Here is a 16699-nt window from a genome sequence, read left to right as displayed (position 1 = left end):
TGATTGGTAGGGAGAGAGGAGAGGGAGGATTGCAGTTACAGGGGGGAGGAAGATAAAGAAAAGAGAGGTGTGATGGGGGTGACAATGATGGTGAGGGAATGATTACAGGGGAGAGAAAGGTGAGGGAGGGTCTGTTATTCTTGGAGGAAGGAGAGAAGAATGAAAGACATGGGGGTGAGGTAATTGCAGGACAGATCCAATGTTTAGGGCTCCTGGGTCCCCTCTATGATTCGTGCAGCGAGGTGTCACCTGTATGGAGCAGCTGCTGGTCACATACAATAAGAATTGGCTTTGGGGAGATCGATTGGCAGGAAACCGATGAGGATCATGTTGGCTGCTGCTGATTACTTCTTTTATTTTTTTTATTTGTTTGTTTTTCTCCTTGTTTTTACCATTTTCACTTAAGGCCTTGTTCACACCAAATGCAGATCCGGTCAGGTTTCTGCAAACGCACGCTAGTCTTTTTGACGAGTTTTTGGCTAACGCGTTTGGCTTGCTGCAGTTTGTTCACCTGCTCTGGAACTGCACGCTGCGATGTGAACTGGAGCAAAAAATACCATTGGAGTACATTGGACGCAGTTTTAATCCGGTCTGCAACTGATCTGCTCTGCGCTTGGTGTGAACAAGACCTAAGGCCTCATTCGCACAGCGTAAACTCGGGCCATACACGTCCGTGCGGCTTGCACGCCCGTGCGGCGTGCACGCCCATATGGGGCCGTTCGCGGGAGGGACAGGTGCTGCATGGATCCTGTTTGCGTCTGAGGACGGCCGTGACCTCCCATAGGGAAGAAAAGGCTGCTACACGCAAGTCCCTCCAAGGACCCGACTTTAAGCTGTGTGACTGAGGCCTAAGAAGTACCTGAGCTTCTTCGGGGCGTATTAATGCGCATATCCGGCTGTATCCATAAGGATACAGCCGGATACCCCCTCGGAAACCTGCGTTTGCCACGCGTTTCTTTTACCGCAAATCGCGGTAAAACCGCGCGGTAAGAAACGCGAGTTTCCAATACGCTAAGGTGTGAACCCAGCCCAAAGATGACTCCCCGCTTCACAAATCCATTTAAATGTCCTTAATGTTGGGAAACTTTGCAGGCCGTTTTTTTTAACCGGCAGATTACAAAACCGCTAGTTTCCGGGGCACAAATGTACAAATAAACGCAAATAAAATCTGTCTAGTTGCCACGGAAACTGTCCGTATTGTCGTTAGTAAAGACCTTGCGTGAGTTTCCTCATTGTGACAGTCACAACATATGTATGATGTTGTTGCACATTCTGGGATTCTTCAAGGAGAATGTCTCATATTGCAGTTTGGTCTGTAGAATGATGGGAATTTTGGGGAATTTTTGGGTCAGGACATGTGATGTTGAATCTGAGTGACATCTGACCACACTGGAATGGGAAGCTGACCATTTAGTGATGAGAGGGGGCTTGGCGTGAACCTTACAAACCCCCCTCCCGGCCCATTCAGTTATGGCTTGGGCATTCCCCTCCTCAGTACTACACATCACAAGGGGGTCGGGGAATGTTCATGTAGCAACTAATTGGGACGGGGGTGTCACTCACAGTTTTTTACTTTGGCGTACTGGATTTTGCACCAAACCCCCACACATGACTCTTGATCATAACCCGCTTGAATTTCATCTGATTCCTGCAGGAGTGGCCCTGTCCGTACACATTTTTTACGTTTGTCGAAGGAGCTTTTCCAAAAATTCTCAGCTAAGCAGCACCTGCTTCCGATCAGTTGCAGGCGCTGTTTGGATTTTCCGCATCTGTCGGAGCAACAGCTGCTGAATACAATAGCCAGTAGCTGCAATTCCTATTCTACCATCCTATTCATTCATACACCCATGCTGTCTTGTGTGGGTGTGGAAAACAATGGGTTTCTCTGCTCTTTGAGCCGAATGAGAGAAATTTAAAGGAATTACAAACTTTTAAAGAAAAATGGTAACAGCTTCCAGCCAAGGTAGGTCTCCTTGTAGGGAAAAAAAATAAAAATATAATCTTTAAAGGAGAACTATGGGGTTAAGGCTTTTCCCCATAGTTCTCCTTAGGGTAACGGGAGGACACAAACTAGCGTCCTCCCGTCACCCTAGGCTTAGCTCGCGGTATACTGAGACACTGAAGCGGATCCCGACAATTGTGCCGGGATCCGCCCAGCTGCGTGACTGACAGCTGGCTCTGCCTATCTAGAGGCAGAGCCAGCTGTACCCGCCCCCTCCCCGTCCGTTCCGCCAGTCAGCGCTGGCGGATCGAAGCGGGGAGGGGGGAATCCAGCCACTCCCCTGTCACGGCAGAGAGCCATGACAGGATCGAGAAGTGAGCGAACGCCGGTATGTGTTCTCTCACCTCCCGATCTACTGAGCCGACCTGTGACAGTCTCATTGTCACAGGTCGGCTAGAACTATGAGGTGAGTGAAAAGCACCCGTCTCATAGTTCTCCTTTAATATCACTTTAAGTTTTACTTTTTGCCAGACCGCAACATTGGTCAGAAGTCAGAGCAGAGGTACACCCCATCATCCAATCATTGCCTCATCCAAGTGACATTCAGTTTGAGGTGAATGTAAATCTGGAAACAGCCAACACACGTTTCATTACTAAAGAATGGATACAAAGGAGAAGTGTAGGGAGTGAATTGTGCACCTTTGGGTCATTGTGCTGTAGAGTCTCGGTATGTCAGTAGCTCCATTTCCAGTTTAATGCTCATGCACATCTGTTGAGCAGATGTTGGCACCTGCATGCAACGAGAGAATTCAAGGAATGGAGGGCAATCTGTAAACACGGCTGTGTGTCACTGAAGTCAGATTTTTTTTCCCGGATGATCCAAGACTAACCCCAGTCCACCCAGATCCGGAAACTGATACATCTGAGGATAGACATTTCGGACATTGGCGGCATCCACTTCCTGGCCCTGCCTTTTTAATTTTTTTGCAGAACCTAAAATCCATTTGCTCCGAGGTGAAGATGTTTTTACTTTATGGCAACTTGACATAAAAATATCAGTTTTGATGTATTTTTAATCACTTTGTACCATGTGACCGTGACAGATAAGAACGCTTTAGGCTAGGTTCACACCTTGGCGACTTCTGACCGCGTGGCAATCCGCACGGTTTTGTGCACGATTGGCGCGAGATCGGGAGCCGCCAAGGTGTGAACCGATCGCACTGTGGGTGCCATTATTATTATACAGGATTGATATAGCGCCAACAGTTTGCGCAGCGCTTTACAATATAGGGCAGACATTACAATCGCAATACATTATTTCCTAATGGCACCCCAGTCGCACCATGGGGGGATAGCACGGTTTCCCGCCGCTATTCCGCCCGTGAATACGTTCGCAGCTAAAAAAAACCCACGAGTCCTGTGTCGCAAAAAAGGTACTTGTATCTTCTTTTTTTTTTTTTGCGATTGCTGAGCGTATGACACCCCATTGAAATCAATGGGGCTGCGCGATCGTGTGCTAGTGCACTCAGCGATTGCTGCGCGGTCTCATTGATTTTAATGGGGTAACATTCGCGCGTCCTGTGTGTCGTGCGGTGTAGTGCAGGTGTGAACCTAGCCCTAGCGTCCGCTAATTCTGGATTTAGGCCTCGCGCACAGTGGAGTCCGCTCGTGTTTTTAGGTAGAGATCGGTCTGCAAAATCTGTCAGGCTAGATGCTTCTAGAAGCTTAACATGACATGCGTTCACGCGTGTTTAAACTTTTCGATGCATCTGTCCTTTGTCCATTAAACAGTCTATTGAAGTAGCCAATGAGATTTCAGCAACTAGACGCATCTTGCGTTTACATGTGCGTTTAGAAGCTAAAAATATTTCCCGGATGCACCGGACTACTTTTTTCCCCGAAACGCAGCTAAACTGACTGCATCTCAAAGCATCGAAACGCAAAGTGTGAATGGATCCATTAGAAATCCTTAGATGCATTTTTATGCATTTAGAAAACCATTAAAAACGCGTATAAAAGCACCTAATGGCACTCTAGTGTGAATGACCTTTAAAGGGAACCTGTCATGGTGACTGTTACCTGTCCCAGCTGCCACTACTGTGACCCAACTCCTAGAAGTGGTATTCGTGGTTTCAGGGGAAAGCACTAGAGCATGACACATAGGGGTTAAGTTATAAAGGTTCTGCCCAGCATATAGCCGGGCGGATGTCACTTGTTTGCATGTCAGTGACCTCAAGGGACCCGATGCGATCGGTGGGGAGAACTTTTCATAAATGAACTCCACAGTTGATGGGTCTGCCCTGGAATGAGAGATTTCCGGAACACAGATAGTGGCACTCTACATGCAGATTTTTGGCAGAGACAATCAGTCAATTACATGAGCAATTCTGGGAATGTTCTTTCCACAAAGTACTTTTGCCATGGTTGAAAGATCAATTTAAATATTTGGCAATTTAAAGAGAACCTGTTCTAAAGCAAAGCAACAGGTTTTGTTATAATGGCAGCTCTACCACACTAACCTGCAGCCTGAAAACATGAAGTGCACAGCTCGCCCCTATCATGCGTTCCCACAATCCACATTCGGTGCACGGATGACTCTCTTCCAGAGCAATAGGCGCAAAAGCTGTGGAACCAGCACACGATAATCTTCCAAAGAAATGCAAACTTTATTCCACATGCATGTGTACAAAGCACAACCGCTGACGCGTTTCTGCCTTAGTCATAGCTAACTAACCTTTGGCATTGGGTTGCAGTGAGTGGATGGAGGAAGGGTCAGTTGTTGGTGTTTCTGTCGGGTATAGTTATTGTCATTGACCTCAATGGGGACGTTTTCTCCATAAAATTCCACCATTGCCCCTTGTTTGTGGAAAACTAGATGCGGGTTAATCTCCCAATGGGGACACCTCTTCTAGTGACACTGGTCAAAGGTGGCACATCCCCTTATATTGGAAGATTTCCTCTTCCTTTCTGTTTTGTCATTAGGCAATGGGGGAAATCTTCCCTAGGTAGAGACAGACAGCAATCCAACTGTTCTCTCTGAATTTAAAGAAGGACTCTTAACCCTTGCACTGGGGTTACCCCCTGTAATGCAAGGGATAACTGCTTTCAACTAGGGCCGTAAATAAAAAATATACCGTATTTTTCGCTCCATGGAGCGAATCCCTATCGCGCGACGCTCGGGGAAATGCAGTTTCGGGCGCAAGGCAAGTAGTTTTTTGTACATTTAGTCCTGCTCCGGAGAAGCAGAGCTAAATGTACAGTGGGAGCCGCTGCTCGTTTAATACAAGTAATCTAATCAGATCACTTGTATCAAAACGAGTGGCGGCGGCGATCCGCCGGGGCCACCCTGCCGTGGTTTTCGGGGTTCCCCGCTCCTCTGGGGGACCCGTGACCACGGCATAGGAGCTCACCGTAGAGCAGTCGAAGAACGTCCGTTCTTCGTCTGCTCTGTGATCACTGAGACTGTGGCGCTGTAATCACTGCGCCACCTGTCTCAGCTGTGACTAACTACTGCTGTAACAGAACCTCCCTGCGTCCTATGGTCCGGTGCACCTTTTATGGAGCGCAAAATACGGTACTCACCTGAACCTTGGAGCCGGCTGACTGCTACCCCGGTCCCCCCCCAGCTTGTGTCCTCTGCTCCAGCGATGAAATGTCCCTAGGCATGAGTATAACTTTTTTTTAAATGTCATCCCTAGACACAAAGGAGCACTTAACCCTTGTTGTGCAGCGGTGGCCCCACTACAAGGGTTAAGAATATTTATGTCCAGAAGTCTTCTTTAAAAAGAAAGGTTTTCTCTGGGCTAACCAGCCCCCTTGTGGGTCTTCAGCTGGCAGCGTGGTATATATGAATGTTAGTCTTTGTTTATACTTGAAGTAAAAAGAGGAAATGCATGGAATATAATGACAGTAAACTGTAGTTTCTCTTCTGGCAATCCAAATGTTTCCTCTTTAACTGGTAGAGATTGTTTTCATATACATAGTTTTAGTTTTTGGGTTTTCTTTACACTTCCTTTTGTATAAATATGGTTATCTTTGAATAAATCGATCCAAACGTCTGCCTCCTGATTGAAGTGTCTAATGGTGGAGCTGCTGTTGTTACTCAAACAGTTTTCCTTTTACATGACCGGTGCAGTATGGGGCAATGAAAGTGAGATTCTGGTTATAATGGGCCCCAAGAGCAGGACAACCATCAGATCCTGTGGCCCCCAACTCTGGCATTCATTGCTGTGTGCTAGCCGACTGTGCTAGCACTGTCACCAGACTTGAAAGGTAGTGATGGTTTCCAAATGTTTCCACTCACGCATTCCAATGACAGAAGAATTTCTTATAACTTCCTGTTGTGCATTCTATCTGAAGAATGTCATAAATTAGCAGCATATTCCACTGGAATGAGTTGAAGTTTGTTTAAAATAATGTACTAGTGATGAATTTCATGATGTAGATAAGAGGTCAGAGGTCACTTGCCGTTGAAGCAAATTGGCCACTTTTGTCGGGAACAAACCTATTTGTTGCTGATACTCGCCTGTGTCTAGAGATGTTGGAGGCCTAGCCCACTGTTTCTAAATGTCATTGTTAAGCAAGAGCGTCGCCTATATTATAATTACATAATCCATATTGGCTTTGAAAGAAGAATTAAGCTGGACTATTCACTCGACTCCCTCATCCGCACTTCTCAATTCCCCCATCGCCCCCTTCCAATCACTGCTACTGCCCCGGCCGGCTATTAAATACCCAAACAGTGACTGCAGCATATTGGTTACAGTTACTTTTCGGCCTAGAATCTTCAGACTGGCCCCTGTGACAAAGTGGCGTAGTGGTTAGCGCTTCTTCCTTGCAGCACGGGGGTCCCTGGTGCGAATCCCAGGCAGGCCACTATCTGCAAGGAGTTTGCATGTTCTCCCTGTGCTCTAGTGGGTTTCCTCCCACATGCCAAAGACATGCTGGTAGGTTAATTGGCTCCTCTCTAAGCCCTCGTTCACACCTGAACGTTTTGTAGCGTGTTCTACGCTCGACGATCGCTCTACAAAACGCTAAAAAATATAAATACCATTGTATTCAATGGTCTCGTTCCCACCTTGGCATATTTCCGACCGTCCCTAACGCGCTACAAAATGGCCCACGCCTGAAAAGGTACAGGTACTACTTTGGGCCGTTTTGTTGCACGTTTCCATTGGGATACAGCCAAGTAGCCTTCGGAAACGCGCAACTTTTTTTACCGCGAATCGCGGTAAAAAACCTGCGACAGACGCGCATATGCAATACGCCTAGGTGTGAACGAGACCTAAGTTGGCCCTCTATGTATGCATGTGAGATAGGGACCTTAGATTGTAAGCCCCTTGAGGGTAGGGACTGATGTGAATGTGCAACTATTTAAAGAGCTGCGTAAGTTGTCGGCGCTCTATACTCTGTTTCCCCGAAAATAAGACCTACCCCGAAAATAAGACCTAGTTGTGACCGATCCCAGGGCCGGTGGTGGCATAAGGGGGAACTTGAAGAGCCGCGGGAGAGACTCAGCGGTGCCAATGAAGCCAGCGCTAGAGGAAGCGAGACGGCACCGGAGGGAGCAGAGCCGCATAAGCCTATGCCTCCTCTATAGCACCGGTTCCTGTCACAGGCGGAGTGATACCAAATGCACTCCGCCTGTGAGGAATCTATAGTGAAAGTGCGCTTCGCTCATTCCGGCCAGCGATTGGTTAGCAAATTCTCTTGGAAAGGTACGGCAGCCCTGGTTGTCCTGATCACCATATTTGTGTACATGAATACATGTAGACTTTTCTACATGAATAAGTGTTGATCGTTGTACATTAAAAAAAAAATACCCCAAAAATAAGACCTAGTGTGTTTTTTTTTTTTTTGATCCAAAAAAATATAAGACTGTCTTATTTTCGGGGAAACACGGTAACATACCTGTAATTTAATAATAATAAAAAAAGTCGATTGAAAAATCTTGCTTTGTTGAATGGAGAGTTGCCGATTGGGCCACACACTGTTTGAATTTCGGCCGGAATCAGCAGGGCTCGAGTTCTAAAATTCGAGTAGTGTTTGGCTAGCTTTCCTGCAGTCTTGGCATTCCTTTACATATGCAAGATTGTTTAAATGGCCACATCTGTTTAAATAGTGGGCTATATGTACCCAAGCCAGGCTGGATTTCCCAGCACTAACCTGTATAGACACTTTAAAGAGGACCGGAACTGTGCAAGCTGCACCCAAAAAAAGAGCAGCGGAGGTTAAACAGCTAGTCCCCGGTATTGCCTGTGATCTCTGTGCAGGTGATCTTTTTCCCATTACTGACTTGCTATGACTTCTCTGTAAAAAGATACGTCAAGGCAACTGGACTTGCTGTATTTTCCTTGAAGATGTTTCACTGGACATCCAATCGGCTTTCTCAATTCAGAAATATCGCTATGACCTGTTCTACACTGGATCTCCTCTCGATGTAGAGTAGCAGAGCTTTGCTTTCTCATGTGAAAGCTGCCCGCCCGATAACTGATGGGGTAATGTTCAAGAAGCTGCCGGAGATGTTCATAATCGCAGATCTACAGATTGAATGAAGCAGGAGCAGATAGCCGGATGTCTGCAGGTCCTCTGGTACAGTATCCTTTTCAGCATGGAGTAGGGATGCACCGATACTTTTCAGATACCAGTGCCAATACTTGGCATTTTCATGAGAACTACCAGGGTTGCAGCGGTTGCAGCTGGGACCTGGCTCTGGCGCTCCACCACTGTCCTGAAATCATTAGTCTGTATTGTTTTACAAAAACTGTCACATAAGAATAAACAAAAATGTATCAGTACTTGTGTCTGTGAGTACTTGGGTAAGTATCAGTATAGGGCTGCAACAACTAATCGACATAATCGATTATAATCGATTATTTAAAAAGTTGTCAACTTTTTCAATAATCGATTAATCGGCTTCCGATCAGTTGGCCCTGTTCACAGCTCCACACGCTGTGCGCCGCACCTCCTCCCCACCTCACGCTCACCGCTGCCAGACCCGCTCGCATTCACGCTCCACATGGCGCACCTCCTCCCCGCGTCACATTTCCTGCCCATCCACATCCACGATCGGCAAGGGACGCGGGGAGATGTAGTAAGGAGGAGCAGGTTTGGGGGGATGACAGCCGCTGATAGGTCCAATCTCAGAAGCAAGTTGCTGGAAGACTGCTCAGGTAAGCCTGCACTTTCCCACACATGGTACTCTATAACGTATTGCTGGGATTTGTATTTCTCTATAGCTGATGGGACATTGTGCTGTATATTATACATAGGAATACAAATCCCAGCAATACATTATACACCGTATGTATATTGTATTGCTGGGATTTGTTGTACTCCTCTATAGCTGGTGATATTCTGCATTGTGCTGTATAGAGGACTACAAGTCACAGCAATAATACATTATACAGCGCAATGCGGAATACCACCAGCTATAGAGGACTACAACAAATCCCAGAAATAGTACGTTATAAAGTGGTACAATGCTAAATACCACCAGCTATACAGGACTACAAAACCTAGCAATAGTACATTATGCAGCGCAATGCAGAATACCGCCAGCTATTATGTACTATTGCTAGGATGTGTTGTATTCCTCTATAGCTGGCGGTATTCTGCATTGCGCTGTATAATGTGCTTTTGCAGTCCTCTATAGCCGGTGCCATTCTGCATTCATTGCTGTATAATTTTACACTTTCCATTTCACTATATTGCACACCACACTATCTTTTTTTTCTTTTTTACTTCCACCGCTCCAAGCTTGCTCCTGTGATGGACTACAACCTCAATACAAACTAGTAGTCCCATCACTGGAGCCATTTTTGAAACTTTATTTTATTGTTTATCCGATTAACCGATTAATCGAACCTAATAATCGGCTAACTAATCGATTTTGAAAATAATCGTTAGCTGCAGCTCTATATCAGTACTTGTACTTGCAAAAATGGTATCGGTGCATCCCTTTTATTTATATTTATTAAAACAGAGATGTACTAATCCCAGGAGCTCCGTGTGCCCATTACAAATGACAGCCGACTCCTAACTTTTACATTTTTCCGTAGTCTAGTCTTGGAGCTGGAAAAGTATCTGTACTTGTACCGAGTACAGTACTTGGTATCGGTGTATCCCTAGCATGGAGAATATTGGGAAGCACAAACATTTTAAAGCTAGTGATCAAATGCAGCAGTGCCTTAGATCTCACACTGCAGATATACAGCGATAAAGCTCACAGGAAGTGTGCCACTATTTTCCAGAGAGAGTCAAAATAAAAAGTCAATTTTTGTTCAGGTACTATGCCAGCAGTGAGTTCACATCTGTAGATGTTCCCTATAACATAGCAGCTCTTTACCTTTTGAGTTCAGGTCCACATGCATGTACATTTGCCACTTCACACCATAGCGTTGTGCTAAAGGCATTCATTTGAATGGCACTACTTTTTTTACACAACGCATGGTATTTCGGTACCACATGTTGAGCTGTTTTAATGGAGCCCCTAATCGCTGAATGGTTGCTTCATTTGTATGACACCCTGATGCACCTCCCTGCGGGCAAGCATTTCAGAATAGCTCAATGTGGGGTACCACAATGCCGTGTGTTGTTTTGCAGTTAAAAAAAGTAGTGCTTGCAATACTTGTGTTTTCAACGCAATGCACGGTATTGTGGTAACGCTGCCGAGAGGTGTTGGGATACCATTCAAATGAATGGAAATGAAATGCATCACTATACCTAGTGTAGAATGGATTGCACTGTGCAATTCACAGTGCATTTGGCATGGGTATCAATCCTTTAGCACAACACTACAGTGTGAACCGGCTGTGAAGCACGTCTGTAACTCTCTCTCAGGGCCGGTTCACACCACAAACTCTGCGTTCCAGTGCGTTCGGCCTCTGGAACGCAAGCCGGCTGGCTCACTGTGTTCAGGGGCGTGGCGGTGCATTCAAGTCAATGGCACCACAGCCACGCCCCCTGCCCGCAGTGCAATTGCCTGCACCCGGAACGCAGGCACATTAGTGCTTGCGTTCCGATCCATTGCGTTTTGTAGAAAGTGCTCTCAGTCAGCACTGAGGCCTCCACCGACCCGACCCCTCAATGCAATTTAGGACCTTGGTGATCTATGGAGAGGCTTCTTCAGTTGCAATGTGAGTTGAACTTGGAGCCAATGTATGTAAAACCAGGGTGTTGCATTGTGCAGGACCCCCCCCGTTTGTGGGAACGGTGCTATGGCAGAGGTACCTTGCCTTGATTTGTATGGTGATTTCGAGCATGCAGAGGGTTTGTTTTAAACACTCGATCTTCTCAGTGTCTGTCATATTCACTTTGATTTATTAGATTCTTCTTCGTGTTGGATACGGTGCTGCGTTCTGTCTTTACTCATCAAGGAAAGTTCTCTGGCTATTCTTGGAGCTGCAGTTCACCTCTGATCTGTTTCATGCTTTAGCTCAGTGACAGATGGGCGGTAGGGAATACCACTCAGCACTGCCAGTCAGATATCTCACTGATGAATCTGTATTCATTTCAGACTCAACAGGTGCTGAAACCACATGAGAGTGAAAACTTGAGGCTCTCCCAGCAACTGTACACGGGGAAAGGAGGACATTTGGGCAGAGCTCTGGCGCCAGTTATGATGTGTGAGTGGGAAAGTTTGGCAGAGGGAAGTCATTCCACCAGCTGGACATGTCAATTTGCTTTGTTGTTTTCCTGATAAGTAGGACCCTTGCATTTCCCTTTCCAGACAGTCCCCGGGTTGCAAACAAGATAGGGACTGTAGGTTTGTTCTTAAGTTGAATTTGCATGTAAGTTGGAACAGGTAAAGTTTTTAGGTGTAACTCCAGCCCCCCAATTCTTTTTTCTTCTTTTTCGTTTCGGATAGCGTAGGGAACGGTTAACCCCCTGTAGCGTTTGTTTTGCTGTGTGTGCCCCTGTGCAGAAGATTTCACCTCACTTTCTGTCCCTGTGACAATTGGATTTTGAAAATGTTGGGCTTGGCATCGGTGGAGACACCTTTTTCCCCGTGATAACTCTTACAGGAGTGAATTTCCCTTCCTAGGGGTAGATTTCCTCTCACTTCCTTTTGTCTCAAGGACAGGAAGTGAGATTAAATCTGTCTAATACAGACAGCAGTGAAAACCTGACAGTGACCCGGAAGAAGAGGCGGGCACTCCTCGTCTGCACGTCTAACAATAGCCAGCTTCCTGTAATGTACGTACAGTACTACGGACCAGACCCAAAAAGACGGGCACTCCTCATCAGCTCGAGCGTGGTAGCATTACAACTACCCCTGCTGTACAGTAGTAGCCTCCGTTTGTAAGTAGGAGTCGCATGTATCTAAATCTGTTCTATACATTGCAGTGATTTTTGGGCACCTTTCCGTAGATCGGTAAGTGAGCGAACACATACCGTCGCTCGATCACTTTTCGATCATGTCCCTGCAGAAGCCATGACTGTCACTCATTGCTCCCTGCAGGGATCCTCCCCGCTCCGATCCTCCAGCGCTGACTGGCAGAACGGACGTGGGAGGGGGCGGGCACAGCTGGCTCTGCCTCTAGATAGGCAGAACCGGCTGTCACTCACGCAGCTGGGTGGATCTCGACAGTAATGTCGGGATCCGTCCCGGATGCGGCGGTCTCGGTATACCGCGTGCTGTAGCTCGTGGTATACTGAGCTTAGGGTGACGGGAGGACGCTAGTTTGTGTCCTCCCGTTACCCCAAGGAGAACTATGGGGAAAAGCACTGACCCCATAGTTCTCCTTTTTAAAGAATGGACTACCTCCTGCATATGGGCCACATCTACATGTTAGCCAAGTCTGTAAGATCACTTTTGGGCAGAGCAGTAGCTTCCGGTCCGGGTTTTAGTTGTGGTGTCGTGTCCGGCACATCAGGCATGTCTCCACACCGTTCTTTGCACCTCTCCTAGTGGGAAGCCTCATGTCAAAAAAAATGTCACAGGCTCAACATAAAGCTGCTTGGACCCTGGCTGTATTGTCAATTGACAGGACAACAGACAGATATCCGACAGCGCTTTGATCTAGGTGAGACACTGGTCTTTGGAGTGTGTTTTGTTAGAGTTTATTCTGACCTTAACCCATTGTGCAGGACAGTGTACTATCAGGATGTTGTAGCCAGGCAGAAGCAGGATAAGACCCTCGCAGAGTGGACCCTTATCTCGGAGGATATGTGCTCTGGAAAGGCAGGAATGGGAGGTCAGCAGTGTTTCTGTAGCAGAGGAAATGTATCCTTCACAGCCACTCTTATCAATAGCTGTCCTCATTTTGTTGCAGTCAATGACTGCTTTGATCTCTGCGAGCTGGGACCAAACTTTAGATAACTGTTCATTGAACTGTGCAAGGCTTGCATCATGTGTGGGATTTTGGAGACATTGCACTGACCTGACATTGCAAAATTTGAGGCCGCTTCGTGTTATTTGCTTTCAGTTGCAGATTTTCATGAGTGGAAGCCGCCTCAGGTTTTTTTGTAGCCGCCTAATGTAATGATAAAATATGGCTGCCCCTGGGCACATGTATTATTACAAACACTATTTAGAACAGAAACACATATTGATTTATTTACATTAAAGCAGAGCTGGACAAATCCCAGGAGCCCGGTAGCTAATGCTTCTTAGAAATGACAACTGGCGTCATACTTTGGAGGTTTTAGCAAGATGTTGTCAATGAAGCTGGCGCCTAAAACAAAATCCTGCTGGCTCCTAGATTGGACAGACTGGATCCTGAATTCCATATTAATTGTTTCCCAATTAATGATCCTGAATTCCCCATTAAAGATTAATGTAATGTGTTGACGTGTTCATTAAAGAAGAACTCCAGGCAAAGAAAAAACACCTTACCCTTGCAGAGGGGCTACTCCCGCACTGCAATGGTTAAAAGAACATTCTGAGGCGAGTGATTTTCGCTCAGCCTCATAGTTTGAGCCGACCTGTGACAATGAAACTGTCACACGTCGGCTCAATAGATCGGGAAGTGAGCGAACACATATCGTCGCTCGCTCACTTCTCGATCATGTCCCTGCAGAGAGCCGTGACTGTTACTCACGGCTCCCTGCAGGGATTCCCCCCTCCCCGCTCCGATCCTCAAGCGCTGACTGGCAGAACAGACGGGGAGGGGGCGGGTACAGCTGGTTCTGCCTCTAGATAGGCAGAGCCAGCTGTCAATCACGCAGCTGGGTGAATCTTGACAGTAATGTCGGGATCTGTTCCAGGTGCGGCGTCTCAGTATACTGTGAGCTGTAGCTCGCGGTATACTGAGCTTTGGGTGACGGGAGGACGCTAGTTTATGCCCCTCCCCCCGTGACCCTTAGGAAAACTATGGGGAAAAGTACTGACCCCATCGTTCTCCTTTTTAAGTACTTGTTTTGTGTAGGGGGCTCAGATAAAGCAGATATACTCACCTGATCCTTGGTCCCGTGGTGGTCAGTGCTTACCTCTCTCCCCTTCCACTGTTCCTCAGCGTCCCCGCGTCTAGCAGCCCCGAGGGAGCCGGAGGTAGTGAGGATCAGGTCAGTAAACTGCTTTATTTGAGCTCCCTGAACAAAACGAGCATTTTACTGTTGCAGTGCGGGGGCAGCCCCACTGCATAGGTACGTTGTTGTGTTTTTTTGTTTGCCCGGAGTTCTTCCTTTTAAACAATAATGATTTGTGTTTTTAAATGCAGCTAGGTAAGTGCCTCATTTTAAATGGTATTGGGCCCTTTGTAATCCCCTGTGCAGCAACACGCAGACTGGGAGAGGAAGGAGCAGGCCTAGGAGCCAGTCAGATGTACTACATGCTTATGTGTTTATGAGGAACCTACTCGCAGAAGAAGGGAGCAGAGGAATGACTCGTCGGTATTCTGCTGCTCCTTCCCTGTCCAGTCACAGGCTGGGAGGTGACTAGGATGTATAGCTTTACTGCGGCAGAGAAAAGTCAGGTCACTGTATTGGTTATGTTGTCTGGCAGGGCTGTTTAAATTTCAGATCCACTTTGCAGTTACAAATCCCTTTGGTAGGTATAATAACTCCAGTATCACACATATGGGGTGTCAGTCAGAGGGGACAGACTGTCTGGAGGGAATGCCGCTTCCGTTCCACACTAATTGTCAGTCTGCTGTCAACAGTTTGCTCCGTATCCTCCTCCTGGAAGCCTACAAGTTGGGGCAGATTTCTGCATCTACTTTACAGGGATCTTTTGGCTCCGGCTTTTATTTACCTGTGGAAGATTTCATGAGCAAAAGGCACAGCTGGCAGACACTTTACAGCCCGCAGATGGGATGCTGGTTGTCCCACGCTTTTAAATCCTTGCAAGGCGTTTGTTTTTCTACATTCTTAAATGTTTATTTGACCCTTCGTGACATCCATTTTGGCTTCTGGTTTGCCGAATGTTTATTGCATGCAGTGGCGGGGATTCTGATTATGGGTCACAATGTAAAATGATTACTGAGGATTTATAAACATTTGTCTCATTTTGTTTTGGATGGTGTAAGGAAGACATAGAATTGTTCTCTAGGGCAGGCAAGGTAGGCTGGTGCTTATAGGGCCACTTGGGGCCCCCTCACTGCTTTGTGGCTTGTCGGTTGAAATGTTTGAAGCCTCATCTGTTGTCTAGTTGATAAAGGATACACACCCTTATATTGTATCCTAAACTAGAGCCTATTTTAAATAATAATGCAGCTCAAATATCATTTTAGATCAGCATGCTGCATAATTCAAATACTTGATTCTCTCTTTATTTACATGAACCTGGTGATTTTGCCAGTAAATCCCTCTCCTCCCTCTCGCAGGGTAAAGCTGCCCATACACTACGAAGGTCGTGCGATGGTTGTAAGGTCATTACAATTTCGTACGATCTGCCCATCTTGGACAGGCAGATCGTACTTGCGATCATCGGAAGCCCTCCCCGCTGAGGGGGGAGGGCTTCCGATGAATGCAGTGCTGAGCGGGCAGTGTGCGCTTGCACACTGGCCCGTCCGGCATTCGTCTTCCGACCACGCCACCAACCCGCCGAAAATGGTATGAGCGTGCTCATAAATCATTTCGAGCTTGCTCGTAAGAGGAAAGTCGTACGACCTTACAGTAGAAGCGGTCGCCCATACACCTGCCGATTATCGTACGATCGCGGGATCACCCGCAACCATCGTACGATAATAGTCAGGTGTATGGGCACCTTCACTGTGGTGAATGGGACGGCCTTGTCACCCGGCCTTTGCAAGTGGAGTGGATGAGCTGCAGAAAGGTTGTGTCCAGAAAATGTCTGTATCTATCAGAGGACTCATGGTTTTTTTGGGGAATTCAGTTTAACCCCTTCATGACTTAGGCCTTTTTTTAATTTTTTGCACCCATGTTATATTCCACATTTTAGGCCTGAAAATTACTTAAAAACCCCCAACATTATATATTTTCTGAATGCCAAGACCCTATAGAATAAAATGGTGGTAGTTGCAAATTTTTATGTTGCGCAATATTAGCGCAACTCCTTATTAAACCCCAATATTTAGTGAAAAATTTAATTAAACGCCCCAAAACACAACAAAATACCAATTTTTTTAATGAAATATAAAAGATGAGGTTACAACGAGTAAAACGATACCCAACATGCCCAGGTTACAAATTGCGTGCATCTGTAAAATGGCGAAAAACCCCAGTACCCCAAAAAGTCCATAGAAGAAGTTTTAAAAGCCCCCACAGGTCATCAATTTAGAGATACCCCAAAATACTGGCCCTAGAATTATTGCTCTCACTCCGGCGTGCGCGGCGATACCCAACATGTGTAGC

The 16699-nt window shown here is 46.5% G+C and overlaps 1 protein-coding gene across 2 annotated transcripts in view; it reads left to right on the top strand.

The window, feature by feature from the left end:
* Positions 1-16699, top strand: part of RAPGEF1 (Rap guanine nucleotide exchange factor 1) — a 127808-nt gene that overhangs the window by 388 nt on the left and 110721 nt on the right. The window lies entirely within an intron of this gene.

The sequence above is a fragment of the Nanorana parkeri genome, unplaced genomic scaffold (assembly GCF_000935625.1).
Source record: "Nanorana parkeri isolate BGI_ZX_2015 unplaced genomic scaffold, ASM93562v1 scaffold958, whole genome shotgun sequence".
NCBI classification, from domain to species: Eukaryota; Metazoa; Chordata; class Amphibia; order Anura; family Dicroglossidae; genus Nanorana; species Nanorana parkeri.
The sequence above is the reverse complement of the archived record's forward strand: the minus strand, read 5'-3'. Positions and strand labels throughout refer to the sequence as shown.